Genomic DNA, 13822 nt, shown 5'->3' on the forward strand with positions numbered 1-13822 from the left:
TGTGTATTCATTGTGCCTTGAAAGACCCCCAATCAATCCATTAACACTTGTATTACCCCAGAGGGACTACGGAAAAGATTTATTATGGTAAACAAGTTACTTAGTTCTTCTTTAAATGTACTTAACAAGAATGTACCTGCGATGTTGATGAAATAATTTTCCTCTTGTTGCCATCTATTGAAAGTATGTTTGTCCCGTTCCAAACATTCAGTGATTGAGAAAGCCGTTGTGCATTCGTGTTGAATTTTCCTTGCTAATGCTTCCATATTAAATCCTTAAAACGACGTAGATCATTCATATTTGTCTCCGATCTTCTGGTCGATACTTCATAAAACCACAAACTTCCTTGTTTACAAAATACACCACATGCTGTTTGCGTCATATCTGGCTTTTCTCTGATTGGTTAATACACTCAAGTCAATCACGCCTATCCGGATTTCAAAATTAAAATAACGAACTCAGTTGCTGATAAAACTATATTCATTTAACCTCATAACCCCTGCCTTAACCAAGTGCATTTTCTTTAGTTCGGTTTTAAAGCCTATAGACCTACAAAACGGATCTGAGTGGATCTTTTTCCTCACACTGTTCCTGTGTTGTGACAACCTTTTTTGACATTTCCTTTAATTGCTTTTTTGTTGCTTTTGTGTGGCGTTTCTGTTGCTTTCTCGTCAAACATTTTCGTCACTTTTTGACAATATTGTTGCGTTTTTGTCACTTTGTTGCTTTTTTCAAGAACCTTTGGATGAAGCCAAACTGGAGAAAAAGTGCTCGGTTCAGGTGGGGGTTTAGAGGTTAACTGGTCTGCAGAAGGTAGCCTGAGTACTTGTTCCTCAGTTCTATCTAGTGGTTTGAGGTCCCAGCATGACACTGACATATAAAAACATGTTCAATAACACCTCCTTCAGGGCTCAGACTCCTGGGAAAAAAAGCTATTCCGAGATCTCAGCTGGACTAGTTTCCTATGAAAAGAATAGTTCATTAACGCATCAACAAATACATTTTCTTCCTCTTCCCAATCTATCAACTGTTCCTCGTGACTGTTTTGGGGTCTAGACACTGTGGTCGGTGAAGTAAAGCTGCAGCATCACGTTTCCCCGTTGTTTAATTAGTTGCCGGGAGCCTCTTCCATCCATAAGGTGCAGCATTAATTGAATTTTGATCCCTGCGTGGTGATTAAAATGAACATGTGTTATATAGATCTAATGTGATCCTGCAGGAGAGACTCTGATGTGCACCGAGGTAACATCAAATACTTCACTCAGAGACATCACAGACTCTAAAACAACAAGAAAACCTACAGCAGTGACTTTCAACGCTGACGATACAACCACCAGTGAAGAAGAAGGCATGCAAATATAGTATAGGAGGCTTTCGTACTTGCGATGCCAAGAAAAGTGCCATGAATCACTTCTGCATTAGGTGGTGGACTGAAATGTTTTACTTCTCTCTCATCTTTGGAAACTTGCCTTGGGAAGAAGATTTATCTGCCTCTTTTAGAATGAATGCCTGATGTGGTCAGCCATCAGTGGTGAATGGCAGGACTCAGATCAATGTTGTTTACTGTACACACAGACCATGATCCAGTGAGTGATGCGATGACGGCCGCTCTGACAAACTGATCCATCAAACAGCTGGACATTGTAGCGTCACACGTTCAACTTGTTTCAGTTAACTTCAAATGTGCAGTTTTTTAGTCGTGATTTTCCTCATGTATAAGCCTTCCATTAAAGGTCCCTGTTTTTAAAAGTTTTGTTTTGGGGCAGTTTGATACAGAAGGAAACTCAAACCCTAACCCTCAAAGTAACTCAAAGATATTGTGATTGTTACTACTGGTATCAATACAATAAAAGTATCGAACTGAGGGAGTTCTGATGCCTGTTTGGTCCTGGGGCAGCATTAAAGGGACTATACAGAGTTTAAAAATGTTCAAATTAAGTATTTTCCTCCCCCTACATGTTCCAGCAATGTCCTAATGTGTAGAATGAGCTCAGACCTGTTCCCCACAACTGCCTCTAAAATCCTGCACTGTCACTTAAAACGTTGTTGCTTCAGGTCCGAATGGCCGTCATGCACGAGCTTAACATAGAGACTGCAGTTACACGTAAGACCTGAGGTGGCAGTAGTGAGCATAAAAATGACAAATATTTTAGTGTAGGTATCGAAAAAAGTCTCATAGGTATCGGTATTGTAAAATAAGTATTGTTGCAGTACCAGTATCGATTAAATTGTACAGTAACAGTACCCAGCCCTAACAAGGCACTACCTAAAAGGCCAGATATGGGCAAATGTTTTGATGCAGGAACCACATTGTGTTTTTGAACTTGTCAAGTGTGCCAGACGAGGGCGACAATTGGGTTGTTTCAAACAAGTACAATTCTCAAATGTTATGTGTTATCTTTTTCCTTGTCAATGAAACCATAGGTCTCTTTCCGGCTGTATCATCCTTCGCCGGCAAGATTGAAGGGGTTAATTTGCCCACCCGTTATAGGCCTTTATACAAAGGCCAAGCCGTTCCCCTAACTCCTCCCCTTCTCCGTGTGCACAAACCGTTGATATTCATGCTCCCGGCGGAGTGAAGTGCACTCCGAAACAGACCAAGCAGACCACCATCTTTATTTAGAAAAATCGACATTTTTGTTTCACACCGTCACACTGTACGGTGCTTTTATTGAATCAGCTACGTAAACTCTAAGGAAATATTATTTTAGATTGAAAACATAGTCAGACGTGCAGTGAGAGGGCTTTATTCTGCAGGGATTCAGTGGAAGTGGGTTGAAGAAGCTGGGATGAAGGTTTGGTTTTGGAAAAGGCTCTTGATTGGTTGCAACATGTTGGCTTGGTCTTTACTTCTGCGATATTAGATTATATTCGTTTTGATCCGTGAAGATATGAGTGGCCTTTTTTTGAGGACATACAGTTCTTGCTTGTCAAAGTAACAAAAGGAAAAATCAATGAGCATGTTTTCACTCTTAATAACAGCTTCTTTTGTTACATAAAAGTACAATAAATGGAAACACAGGTGGAGCTCTCCTGGGCACGTTACGTAACGGCAACAATAAACGCAGTTTGTTCTTCTCCCTTTGTGAAGTCAAATACCGCTCTGAAGTTAGTTATTAGGAGTTAAACTTTCAACGCCTTTGATGTTTGGCTGTGCGGGCAAAAGACATTTCATTTCCTTGAAGTCCGGCTAGCAACAAAGGTTTTAAACACTGGGGCGTGATGTAGCTGTGCCCTTCGCTTTAAATGCTTGGTAACCTTGACAAAAAATAAAAAAAAATAAACATGAAAGCATTTGGGTAAAAAGATCAGGAGGGACATGTACAATATACTACAAAAACATGGGAACATTCAAATAGAGGCATTAGTGTAATTGTGCGTGGTCAGTAAAGATACAGCGTCCAAACGGCACAAACTGAGTAACCGCCTGTGGCTAATTTGAAACAGCACTGTCGTTAATGCGGTGTTTGTTCTGTTTGTATTGCATGAGCTTATACAGTTATAGTAGACAGGGGTTCCAAAAAGTGAGGGTCACAATCTTAGTAACGCTCACTGTGTCTATTTGTGTAAAAGTGTAAATGTTATATGAGGGTCACAAGGTTTTCCAATGTGGATCCCAAGATGATTTTAAAGTGGACGTAATTTGAATTAGCCTGAGCAGGCAGCAGTGGGAATGACAACAATGCAAACAAGCGTCCACTTTAAAGATGAATTGTGGAACTTTTTTTGAAAATGTGTAACTTACCTTTTTGTGACCCATTGGCTGTATGGGTGATCAGCATGGCACCTTTACTTTCAATCACGGCTCCAGGATCAGTTCGTTTGTAGGTTTTCTGGTGAGACTGTCCATCAGCAGTGAAAACCTACCAGGAAACTCTCAAAACAATTGGTCCTGGAGCATCACAGAGGCGACTGTGACGGAAAATAAAGCCATGCTAACCACTTAAAGGTCAAATACTCACTAACAAAGAAAACAAATTTCACATGAAAAAGTTCCATATTGCACCTTTAAAGGCACACTGCGTAACATTTTGGACTATACTGTTGCCATCAGTACAAAACATGCTCCTAATGAAAATGCTATTACTGCAGTGGGTAATCAAAGAATGGATTTTGGATGAGGACCTAACCTGTTTAAAATCTCAAATTCTTCTGCCTTTAGTCGACATCTCCATGGAGATGAGCTGGAGACGCACCCACTCCCGGTAAAGTTACAGTCATTTCTTAGGAGAGGTGAGCCGCTCACAGGAAAGGCAGTGCATTTATGAGGTATTTCTCTAATGATGGAAATATCTGTCATAAAATAAATGCTTGTATTTCAATTTTATTTATTGGGTAAAATCCTACATGGTGTGGCTTTAAGCTAACGGCCATGATTTGCTCCAAACAAGTGCGGTGACTTGTTTATGAGTTTTGTGTTCTATCCACATATCTTGCAATGAATTCCAGGAGATGCAGATCGGAACATTTCAGGTGTAGAAGAAATGGGCAACGTAATGACTTTCTCCCCACTCACTGTTGTCATCATAGAATTAATTTAGGATCTTTTTGCCTCCACTCCAAATCGTCCCTTGATACTTTGTACCAATGAGTGACAAAAAGTGTTTTGGAGTAAAGCGAGTAAATGGCCAATGTTTCTTTCTTCACACCTCTTTCCACCATTGACATTTTGTTTGCTCGGAAATCAAGGACTTGTTTCCCATAAATGTACTTTGTTGAAGTTATTAAATGCTAAGGTGTCCAAAATCACAACTATCCTGAAAAATGCATGTGGACCTTTATGAAAAGTGCAGTTCATTTTCATTCGGACATTTTATTCCGTCATAAGAGCGTGTTCAGGTGCTCTGTTTTTTCCATATACCATTAGAAACATGCACAATAGGGGCCCCCTCCGGTGCAAGTATCAAATGGCAACAATGATTTTCACCTTTAACGTCATTTTCTACATCTGAAATCTTAAAAATCACATGAAAGTGGATTTATTTCTGCTCCTTGTTTTCCAGTGAAATGTCGCTGAGATCAGACGCCGCTTTGATGTGACTCTTCACGGCGGCAACTCATTTCCAACACTTACAATCTGGAAACTGAAACGTCTTATTCTTTAGGACATCATTCAAATGAGACATGAGGGTCAAACAAATCGTCATTGCAGAACATTCACACATTTGATCACTTTGGGTCAAACTTGGCATAAAAATCAGTGATTATCAGAGTAACTAAAATATTTACTCAAGAGTAGCGTTACTTTGAAAGTAAAAGTATAGTGACCCAAATCAATACTTTAGTGAAAGTAAAAAATCCTAATATTTCCAAAGAAAATACCATAAGAATGTATAATTCTGAAATAAGAGTAACAAAACACAAACTTGCATATATATATATATATATATATATATATATATATATATATATATATATATATATGTATATATATATATATATATATATATATATACATATATACACATACATACATATATACATACATACATATATATACATACATATATATATTTTCTTTATATATATATATATATATATATATAGATATATATAGATATATAGATATATGTATGTGTATATATGTGTATATATATATATATATATATATATATATATATATATAGATATAGATAGATAGATAGATATAGATATATATAGATATATATAGATAAATATATATACAAGTAAGACTAAAGATCCTTCAATATTACTGAAGTAGAAGTAAAAAAGTACTGAATGGTATAGCTCTAATAGAATAAAAGAAGAAAAAAACTGACTGAGACGACTTTGTGACATTTTTCCATTATGCAGGCCCAGTTATTGAATTCAAACTTAATTCAAACTAAAAAAAATAAAAAATAATGATGTCAAGGGTAGGTGCATTTCTGTGCCTTTTTATGTTGAACGAGCTGTCAGGATGCATTCTGAAAAGACCAAGGACCACATCACTTATTATTATTCATAATGGCTGTTTTATAAAATGTTAAGTGCTTTGAAAATACAGCGCTTCGGACACCTTGGAGACAGCGCGACACGCGGAGATATCACGCGCGCATTGTCATTTCACATTGCTCTACAATTTTCAAATGAAAAAGGAGAACTGCTGGGCTATATGGGTGGACCGCTTCAGTTATAGTCTACAGGTTATTTTTTAACAATTTAAAAACTACAAGCGCAGATTCATGCACGTGTATTCATGTTTTATTTATTTACTTTTTTCTTTTCTTTTTTTTTTTTAATACAGCGTATTATTAGCACTGAAGTGATGTTAGTTTCAACACGTCCTTTTCTTTTATCTCTTTTCCCCTCAAAAGTCATTCAGACACACAGTGCGCGCGCGTATGGGGGCAGTCCGCGCGGGAACAGCAGCTCATTAACCGCGTGCGCACCTCCCTCCCCGTGCACGCGCGCCACCTGCATCGTCCGGGCGCACGGTTCAAAGTCACGGCTGACCCTTCTCTACTCTCTCCCTCTCACACATAACCACCTTCCGACAGCCGCCCGCACTCCTCCATCACATCACATCTCTCTCTCTCTCTCTCTCTCTCTTTCTCCACACAAGCGCGCGCGCGTCTCAAAACAACCCACCACGCGCTCGCGGCCCCCTCACGCACGCGGCACACCGGTAGAGAGACGTCAGGATTGGACGCAGCAGGGGATCCCCCAGCATTCCCGTTTCTGCCTCGCTTGGCGTATCATCATCCTTTCACCGGGAGGAGATGAGCTCGCAGCGCGCGCTCTCTCTCCTTCTCTTTCTCTTTCTCTCTCGCTCTCTCTCTCTCTCTCTCTCTCTCTCTCTCACTCTCTCTCGCAGCAGCAGCGGAGCACGGCGTTGTTCCAGCCTCTCTCCACTCGCTCTCCCCTTCTCCTCTCAGTTCCTCTGTTCAGCGGACGCTCGTTACCAGGAGCTATAGGCGCGGAGCAACAAGGAAGCACTCCATTTACGCACTGATTCATCTGTTTGTTGAGGACCCAGTCGGACGCTCCGGTGTTACTCTTTCTTTTGTTTTTTGTTTTGTTTTTTCCACGCGTCGCGGAGGACTGACCGCCTGAGTGAGCGGCACTTTAATCTCACGTGCGCCGCGCTGACAGACGCTCTAAGCCGGGGGATGTGCTTGGACCTCTCCGCCCCCGTATCCATAACATCGTCTTTTTTTTTTTTTGCCTCCTTTACCAGCTGCTTTTGTCAAACTATCTTAATTAAACACCAAAACTTCGGACTTCACCCAAGCGCTCGTGGAAACTAAACAACTCGAGGACGAGACGAGAGAGACCAATTACGCTCGTGCGCTTATGTTTACCCACTTTTGCTGTAATTAACAAAGCCCCCGCTCGACAAGTTTCACTGTCGGGAAAAAGTGGACGGGAAAAGGCGCTTGTTAAGGAGCCCCCGCGCGTACAGGAGGAGAGGCGCACCGCTGAGTCGAACAGGTAAGACGAGCCTGTTTTTTCGCGCACAAAACGCATGGAAAAACGCTCTCTTCAAGAAATGCTTAACCCCGACACGATTAAAGAATGATGCGTGCGCTCGCTGTTACCGTTAGCCTCGCTTTGCACGGGTCAACTTTGTATCACGCAACGCGGACACATGCCTCTCCAGTTAGAGGAGCGTGTCAGATCGCCGGAGCCATGGCATGTCCATACGCGCCTCGCGCTGTTACCGTTAGCCTCGCTTTGCACGGGTCAACTTTGTATCACGCAACGCGGACACATGCCTCTCCAGTTAGAGGAGCGTGTCAGATCGCCGGAGCCATGGCATGTCCATACGCGCCTCGCGAAGAATGAACGACGCACCGGTTCATTTCCACCAAAGACAAAGACCCGATACTTTGCTTTGGGTTGACTTGTATATTCGTTTTAGGCACTCCCGTGATCACTGGAACCTCTCATTTTGCAGCGCGTAATGTACAGTAACCTATAGTAAGGCTGCACGAGCGACGCGTAAACACGGTGCGCTCGCAAGATGGAGTGACATCTCAGTTTGCCTCGCGCTATTTGGACCGCTGCGGATGATTTGCCGGCTGAAATAAAGTTTAAATCGACTTCCAAATGCACGTGGAGATTGTCTTACCTGGGGAAAGAGCGACACGTTTTCTTCTCAAAGAAATAGGTCACGTATGTATGTCATAATGTGTGAATATACTGTAGGTGCGTTTACAGGGCAAACAGTAACCTCTATCTCCCCATCAGGTAAACACCCGGTGATCACACTTTCATTTGTAAAGTTGAATATTTTCCTTTTTTTTTTGTATTTTCCCTTTGATTATCATTTGTGCTGCTGTTTCCTCAAGGAGCAGTAACAGCATTGAGCTGTCGCTAGTTGCTTTTAGAAAGAATAAAAAAACGGGAGATTCAAAGTTTTAGTGGCTGCTTTCACTTTTGACCATGGGATTTTGTTGCACAATTTCACAAAGTAAGTGCAACTCTTCTGTTTTGCTCATTTGTCATGAGCGTGAATAGCAGACAGTTCTGAACAAGTATCACTGTGGTCCTTGGAAGCGTGAGGTTAGGTCTTGTGATTGCACACACAAATGCACTGATACAAACACTTTTTTATTTCAGCTCCTCTTTTGGCTGATGACAGCTTGACTTATTACCTCTGCATGTACGGATAAGCTTTTGCTGCTAATGGGGCTGACAGGTTTTTTTTTCTCTTACACTTGAATCGGTTTCGCCCTGACAGGTAGCTTTAGCGCTTACCTGAGGCTATAGAGACACAAGGATTAACAAACTTAAAGTTACTTTATCGGTATGCTGAATTATGCAATGATTTTTATGTTTTCATTTCTATTAGGGTTACTTTTGGCAACATATTTTATATTCTTTAGTCTGCTACGGATGAAAAATAGCCTTTTGGCTGATTGCGTTACATTTACAGAATTCATGTACAGTGTCCCTGTCAAGTCCTCTTAGTCTTTTGATTAAAATTTTGCTTTAGTCAAATTATTATCTTCAATTTTAGTCTACTTTTGAGTTGTCTAAAATTGCATGTAAAAGTAGTCGTCTAAATCTAAGATTAATCAAGAGAACTTGTCATTTATAACAGTTATTATAATCATATTTAATCAAGGTCTTCTGCTTAATGGAGCTTCTCCCACATGGACAAAGCACAGACCTGTTCCTTCGGCAGTGAATGTAAATGATATGAGGCTGTCATTGGACGCTTTGATTATTTTTGTCTATTCATTTTTATTTAGGCATATTTTAGTTGACCAAAATACCTGGACATTTTAGTCACAGTTTTAGTCTCATAAACAACTTGTGATTTAGTTTTAGTCTCATTTTAGTCAACAAAATGAACACTGACAATTTGGACTAATCGTAACAGTCAAAAACATGGGGCTAAGAAATTTGATTGTGTAAAACCACTTACTGGGGCGAATGTTTGAGGACAAGCACATTTTTATTGTGGCCTTTGAAATATAAATATCTTCGACAAAAGACCAATATGACCTAAGTATCTTTTCTATTCAGATAACATTGCAATAATAATGAATTTGCAATATTCCTGTCTATTTTCCTTTTGTGGCATTGACCTTGTGACCTCCTAATCCTCCCTTATGTTGTATCAACATTGCGGTCTATGCTACATCTGTGCTGTATAGAAGAGCGTGCCCTTGGTCGCTCCGTTCTGAATGAGGGCCATTCAAATGCTACACAGTACCGGTGCTCTGTTTGTTCATTCTATTTGTCTGTCCGTGTCCTCAAGCGCACGAACCGTAGCAGTATCAAAGTACAGTGACGGTAATTCAACAAAAAAATGGTATAGATGTTGTGATGTTTACAGATATGTGCAAAACTACGATGCGGACAGTGGATTTGACTTTAGAAAGAGTTTAATTCCGCTTTTCTTTGCATGGTGATAATGTCTATAGCGACTTTTAATATTCTTTTAATCCAATGGTTTGCAGTCGTTTTAGCTTACGGTGTAGTTCACGTATTGGGAAAGTGTTTCATCATCTTTGGTGCTGATTATTGGCACAAGCTTTTTACTATTTTAGGAAATTCTGGGCATCAACATTTCACCAGTTTTTGCACTGAGGAAGAAAAGTATATTTGTCATTATTTTGTTGTGTATATATAATAATATATTTTACATTCTCAAACGTGCTTTTTTTCTTCCTTGCTATTTTCTTGCCTATGTGCTGTTCTTTTTTTTCTTCTGTTTTTAATTGAGGAATACAAAAGCACTTTGCTTTCCGAACTCCACCAATCACAACAAAGGCCGCTTATGCATACGCATACAGGGAAGGTAGCTGTAATGTGTTGCTCAAGAACACAACGTAAAGGCAACCTTTTGCAGGTGAATAAGCCCCAAACTGGTCAGCTCCTGACACTGACCATCCAAACTAATCTATTATGCGTTTAGCCTTACCCGATTTTCAACAGCAATTTTATTAAATCAATTGAATATTAATTAAGGTTGTGCAATATGACAAAATAAAAACAAAACAGAGTCATAATATATGTATTTTTCATATTAGGCCAATTTTTCCAATATGTTATGTAGCTATATATTCATGAGAAAGACTAAATACTTTCCTCATACCATACGATTAAGCGCATAAATCTGTCAGTTAAGGAGCGCCAGGCCGATAATTGCAGTCGGCATAGGCAACATTTTGTTCACATTTTATATATTTATTTTTGAGTGGCGTGGCATCACTGTAAACCTCCCCATTGCTTCACACAGACTGCGCAAGTTTCCGCTGCTCCGCTATAGTTTCCACAGATGGCTCCGACAGCCCCCTCATTCAACACCAGAACAAGTGAGCAGATTGTGACTCAGACACATATTTAGCCTCTCTGGAAACATGCCACAACATTGTTTTGGCCTTGGATGAGGACAAAATAAAGAAGCTAAATGAGGTACATGTACAATTTGCTTGTATACTTTGCCCATATAATAGATACATTTTAAAGGCTGCAGTGTCTCTGTTGTGCAGTATTTCCTCTTATGAAATGGAATAGATGAATGTTGAATGGATGTGTGGCTTAATGTCTTTTTGTTAAAAAAATAAAGCATATCCATGAGAAAGCAATAATTATGATGGAAAAAAGTGCATTGCATTTGTCTTATTGAATTGCTTTTTAATTTACAGTAAAGGGAATATTTACTTTAAAAAAAGGTCAAATAACCTGTGTCAAACACAAGGCCCGCGGGCCAGGTCTGGACCACAAAATGATTCAATCCGGGCCAAGACTTGTAGAGGATAAATTCCTGAGCATGTCACACAAAAAATACATCTCCAGCCCATTCCTGTGCAGACTTGTGATTTTTCTTAAATAACCAGAAAGCTCACTGCAGCCACTAGGGGGCAGCCAAAATATCCAACAGAGGGCACTGACATATTAAGAGATCGGGACATAAACAACACATTATAGCCACGTGGTAAATGGTCAGTCTGCCCCATGCGGCTGTGGCCACAATAGCAGCTTAGCACTACTAATGTAGAGTGAAAGAATAACAAGTGCAGTGTTGTACTTTGAGAAGCTTGTGACACAGGCTTGTAAAGTGCAATACAAGCGTAAGCTGTTATTATTATTTATCAGGCTACAGTCCTGTCGGGCTTTTGACCAAATCAGCACTATTTTAAAATCACATGATATTTATGATTATAAGGCCCGAGCGATATACACTTGTTATTATGATTATTATTAATTTATAGAAAAAAAATAATTCAATAGTATTTTCCTGTTTACAATGTGTGTGGCCCGCCTTGGTAGCTGAATTTTTTCACCCACATTTTTCTTGCATACTCGTGATAATGTGAAGCCCATTCTGCCCCCCTTCGCTGACATTAAGGGACAAAAAGAGAGCGTTACGATGATCATAAACCCGGAAGTCTCACCAACACTAAATAATAAACAGTGACGCTGGTGGAGAGTGATAAGGTAACCATTACGTGCTCTGAAAATCATCCCGGCGGGGAATCGAATGATTTGGAAATGCTTCACGAAAGTTGGAACACATTTTGGACCACAACCATCAATTTATATAAACTTGCTAATGTATTGTATAAAATGTATAATGTATAGAAAAAAAAAAGAAAAAAAAAGTGCAGGGCCTCTAAAGTGACCGGAACTTTATTTGCTACATTTACTTATTTACTTCACATTTTCAGACTAATTGAGGCCCAACTTAACCGGGTTTTAGCTTGAAACAGAGCCCTTAAACACAGCATGAAATGTCCGAAACCTTTGTATTCGTGTAAAAAACAAAATGTGGCCAATCAGAAAACCTACACTGCATCTAAATGCAGGATATATTTCTTACAATATGTGTCATCAATGCATGGGCTGCTAAATGTGCTGTCTGTCTTTGCCCAGGGCGGGAAAAAATAGCATTAAAGCCAAAGCACTTTGTCTTTTTTTTTTTTTTTTCTTAACAGTGAAACTCCTTGTGCCACTGTTAAATTAAGTGAGTGCGGCACCCTGTTATTATCCTGTCGCTCTATATTTGCCACGAGCCACCGTTGTGCAACTGCAATCTGTCAGCTCTCCATCGCCATTTCGAACACACTCGCCCTCGTGTTTTATTTTTTTTTACACGCATTGTTAAAGACATAGTAACGCTTTGAGCACATACAGATCTAGGCTTTTTTTGTATAGTTTAACAATGTGAGCACTGACACAGGAGAATCCACGAGTCGGTATAAAAATGCAGTATGTTTTTTTTTTGCTTTGAAAAGTCATTTTTGTTCTTGCCTCCTTTGATTAAACATATTTCTCATCGCAGTCATCGCAAGCGGTGACCTTGTTTGACCGCTGCCTTTGGAACAGAGCTCGCTCATTCAAAGTGAGCATATTGGACACCTATTTGCACTATGTACATCTTCTGTTTGCCCTTGTTCGTCCCATCACAGTCTGATTTAAAATTGTCGTCAGGTGAACGTGTTAACTTGCAGAGCCCGAGAGAAGTCGCGGTAAAATGAGTAACGTGAGAAGCAGTTTGTTTGGCACAGAACTGTTGCAGGGAGCCACAAATTACCCAACACACACACACACACACACACACACACACACACACACACACACACACACACACACACACACACACACACACACACACACACACACACACACACACACGCACAGACCGGTACAGAACTGATGAGCCAAAACATGCATGTAATTCAGTCATTTGGCATAGGGAGTGCTTTTAGAATTTTTAAGTGTCGTATTGAGTCTACAAACCTTCAATCCAGCCGATGTGGGACAAAATGGCGGCAGTTTAGCATGCGATAATATGTGAATGAACACACAACGCACCTATGTGAGTTTTTTTTTTTCTTTTTTCGGAATACATAAAACACCATATTGCTGCTCTACTGTGTACAATATAACAAAATAATGATTTAATGAAACCAGTGATCATATAAAGCAGTGGTGGTCAACTAGTGAGCCTGAAAATGAATCACGGCACCTTTTTTTATAGGGTCGCTTTTTTTAGAGTTTTGAAAAATATGATATGACGCTTTGTTTAATCTCACACTGGGGGAATTCACTTTTACAACAGCTCTTAGGTGCAAATAGTGAGAAAAGAAATGCAAATGCAACGTTCAATCATTAAAATGAGCTTAGCAATAAAGATATCTTATATGCAAATATGTATAGAATTTATATTCTGTTCGAATTTTGTATCAGTTATATATGTTTTGCCCCCTTTCACCCAAATATAAAAGCTTCCTGACTGGAGAGTTCAGCCTATACACCTCATTTGAAAGCTAAGACCGCATTGTTTCCGCGTCGTATTTCTGTCATGTTTTTTGTTTCATTTTTGCCGCTTTTTTGTTGCATTTTTGTCATGTATTTGCCA

At 39.8% G+C, this 13822-nt stretch overlaps 1 protein-coding gene across 7 annotated transcripts in view; it reads left to right on the top strand.

The window, feature by feature from the left end:
- tenm3 (teneurin transmembrane protein 3) overlaps positions 1–13822 on the top strand; it is a 627437-nt gene that overhangs the window by 99736 nt on the left and 513879 nt on the right. For 6 of the 7 annotated variants that reach the window (XM_079553230.1, XM_079553228.1, XM_079553231.1 and 3 more), the window contains exon 1: positions 6855–7434. The exons of the other annotated variant lie outside the window; for it this stretch is intronic. The gene's annotated coding sequence lies outside the window, so the exon portion shown is untranslated. Of the gene's footprint in view, positions 1–6854; positions 7435–13822 lie in introns of those variants that run through there. 7 annotated transcript variants of the gene reach the window in all.

This window comes from Gobius niger (assembly GCF_951799975.1).
Source record: "Gobius niger genome assembly, chromosome: 3".
Lineage (NCBI taxonomy): Eukaryota > Metazoa > Chordata > Actinopteri > Gobiiformes > Gobiidae > Gobius > Gobius niger.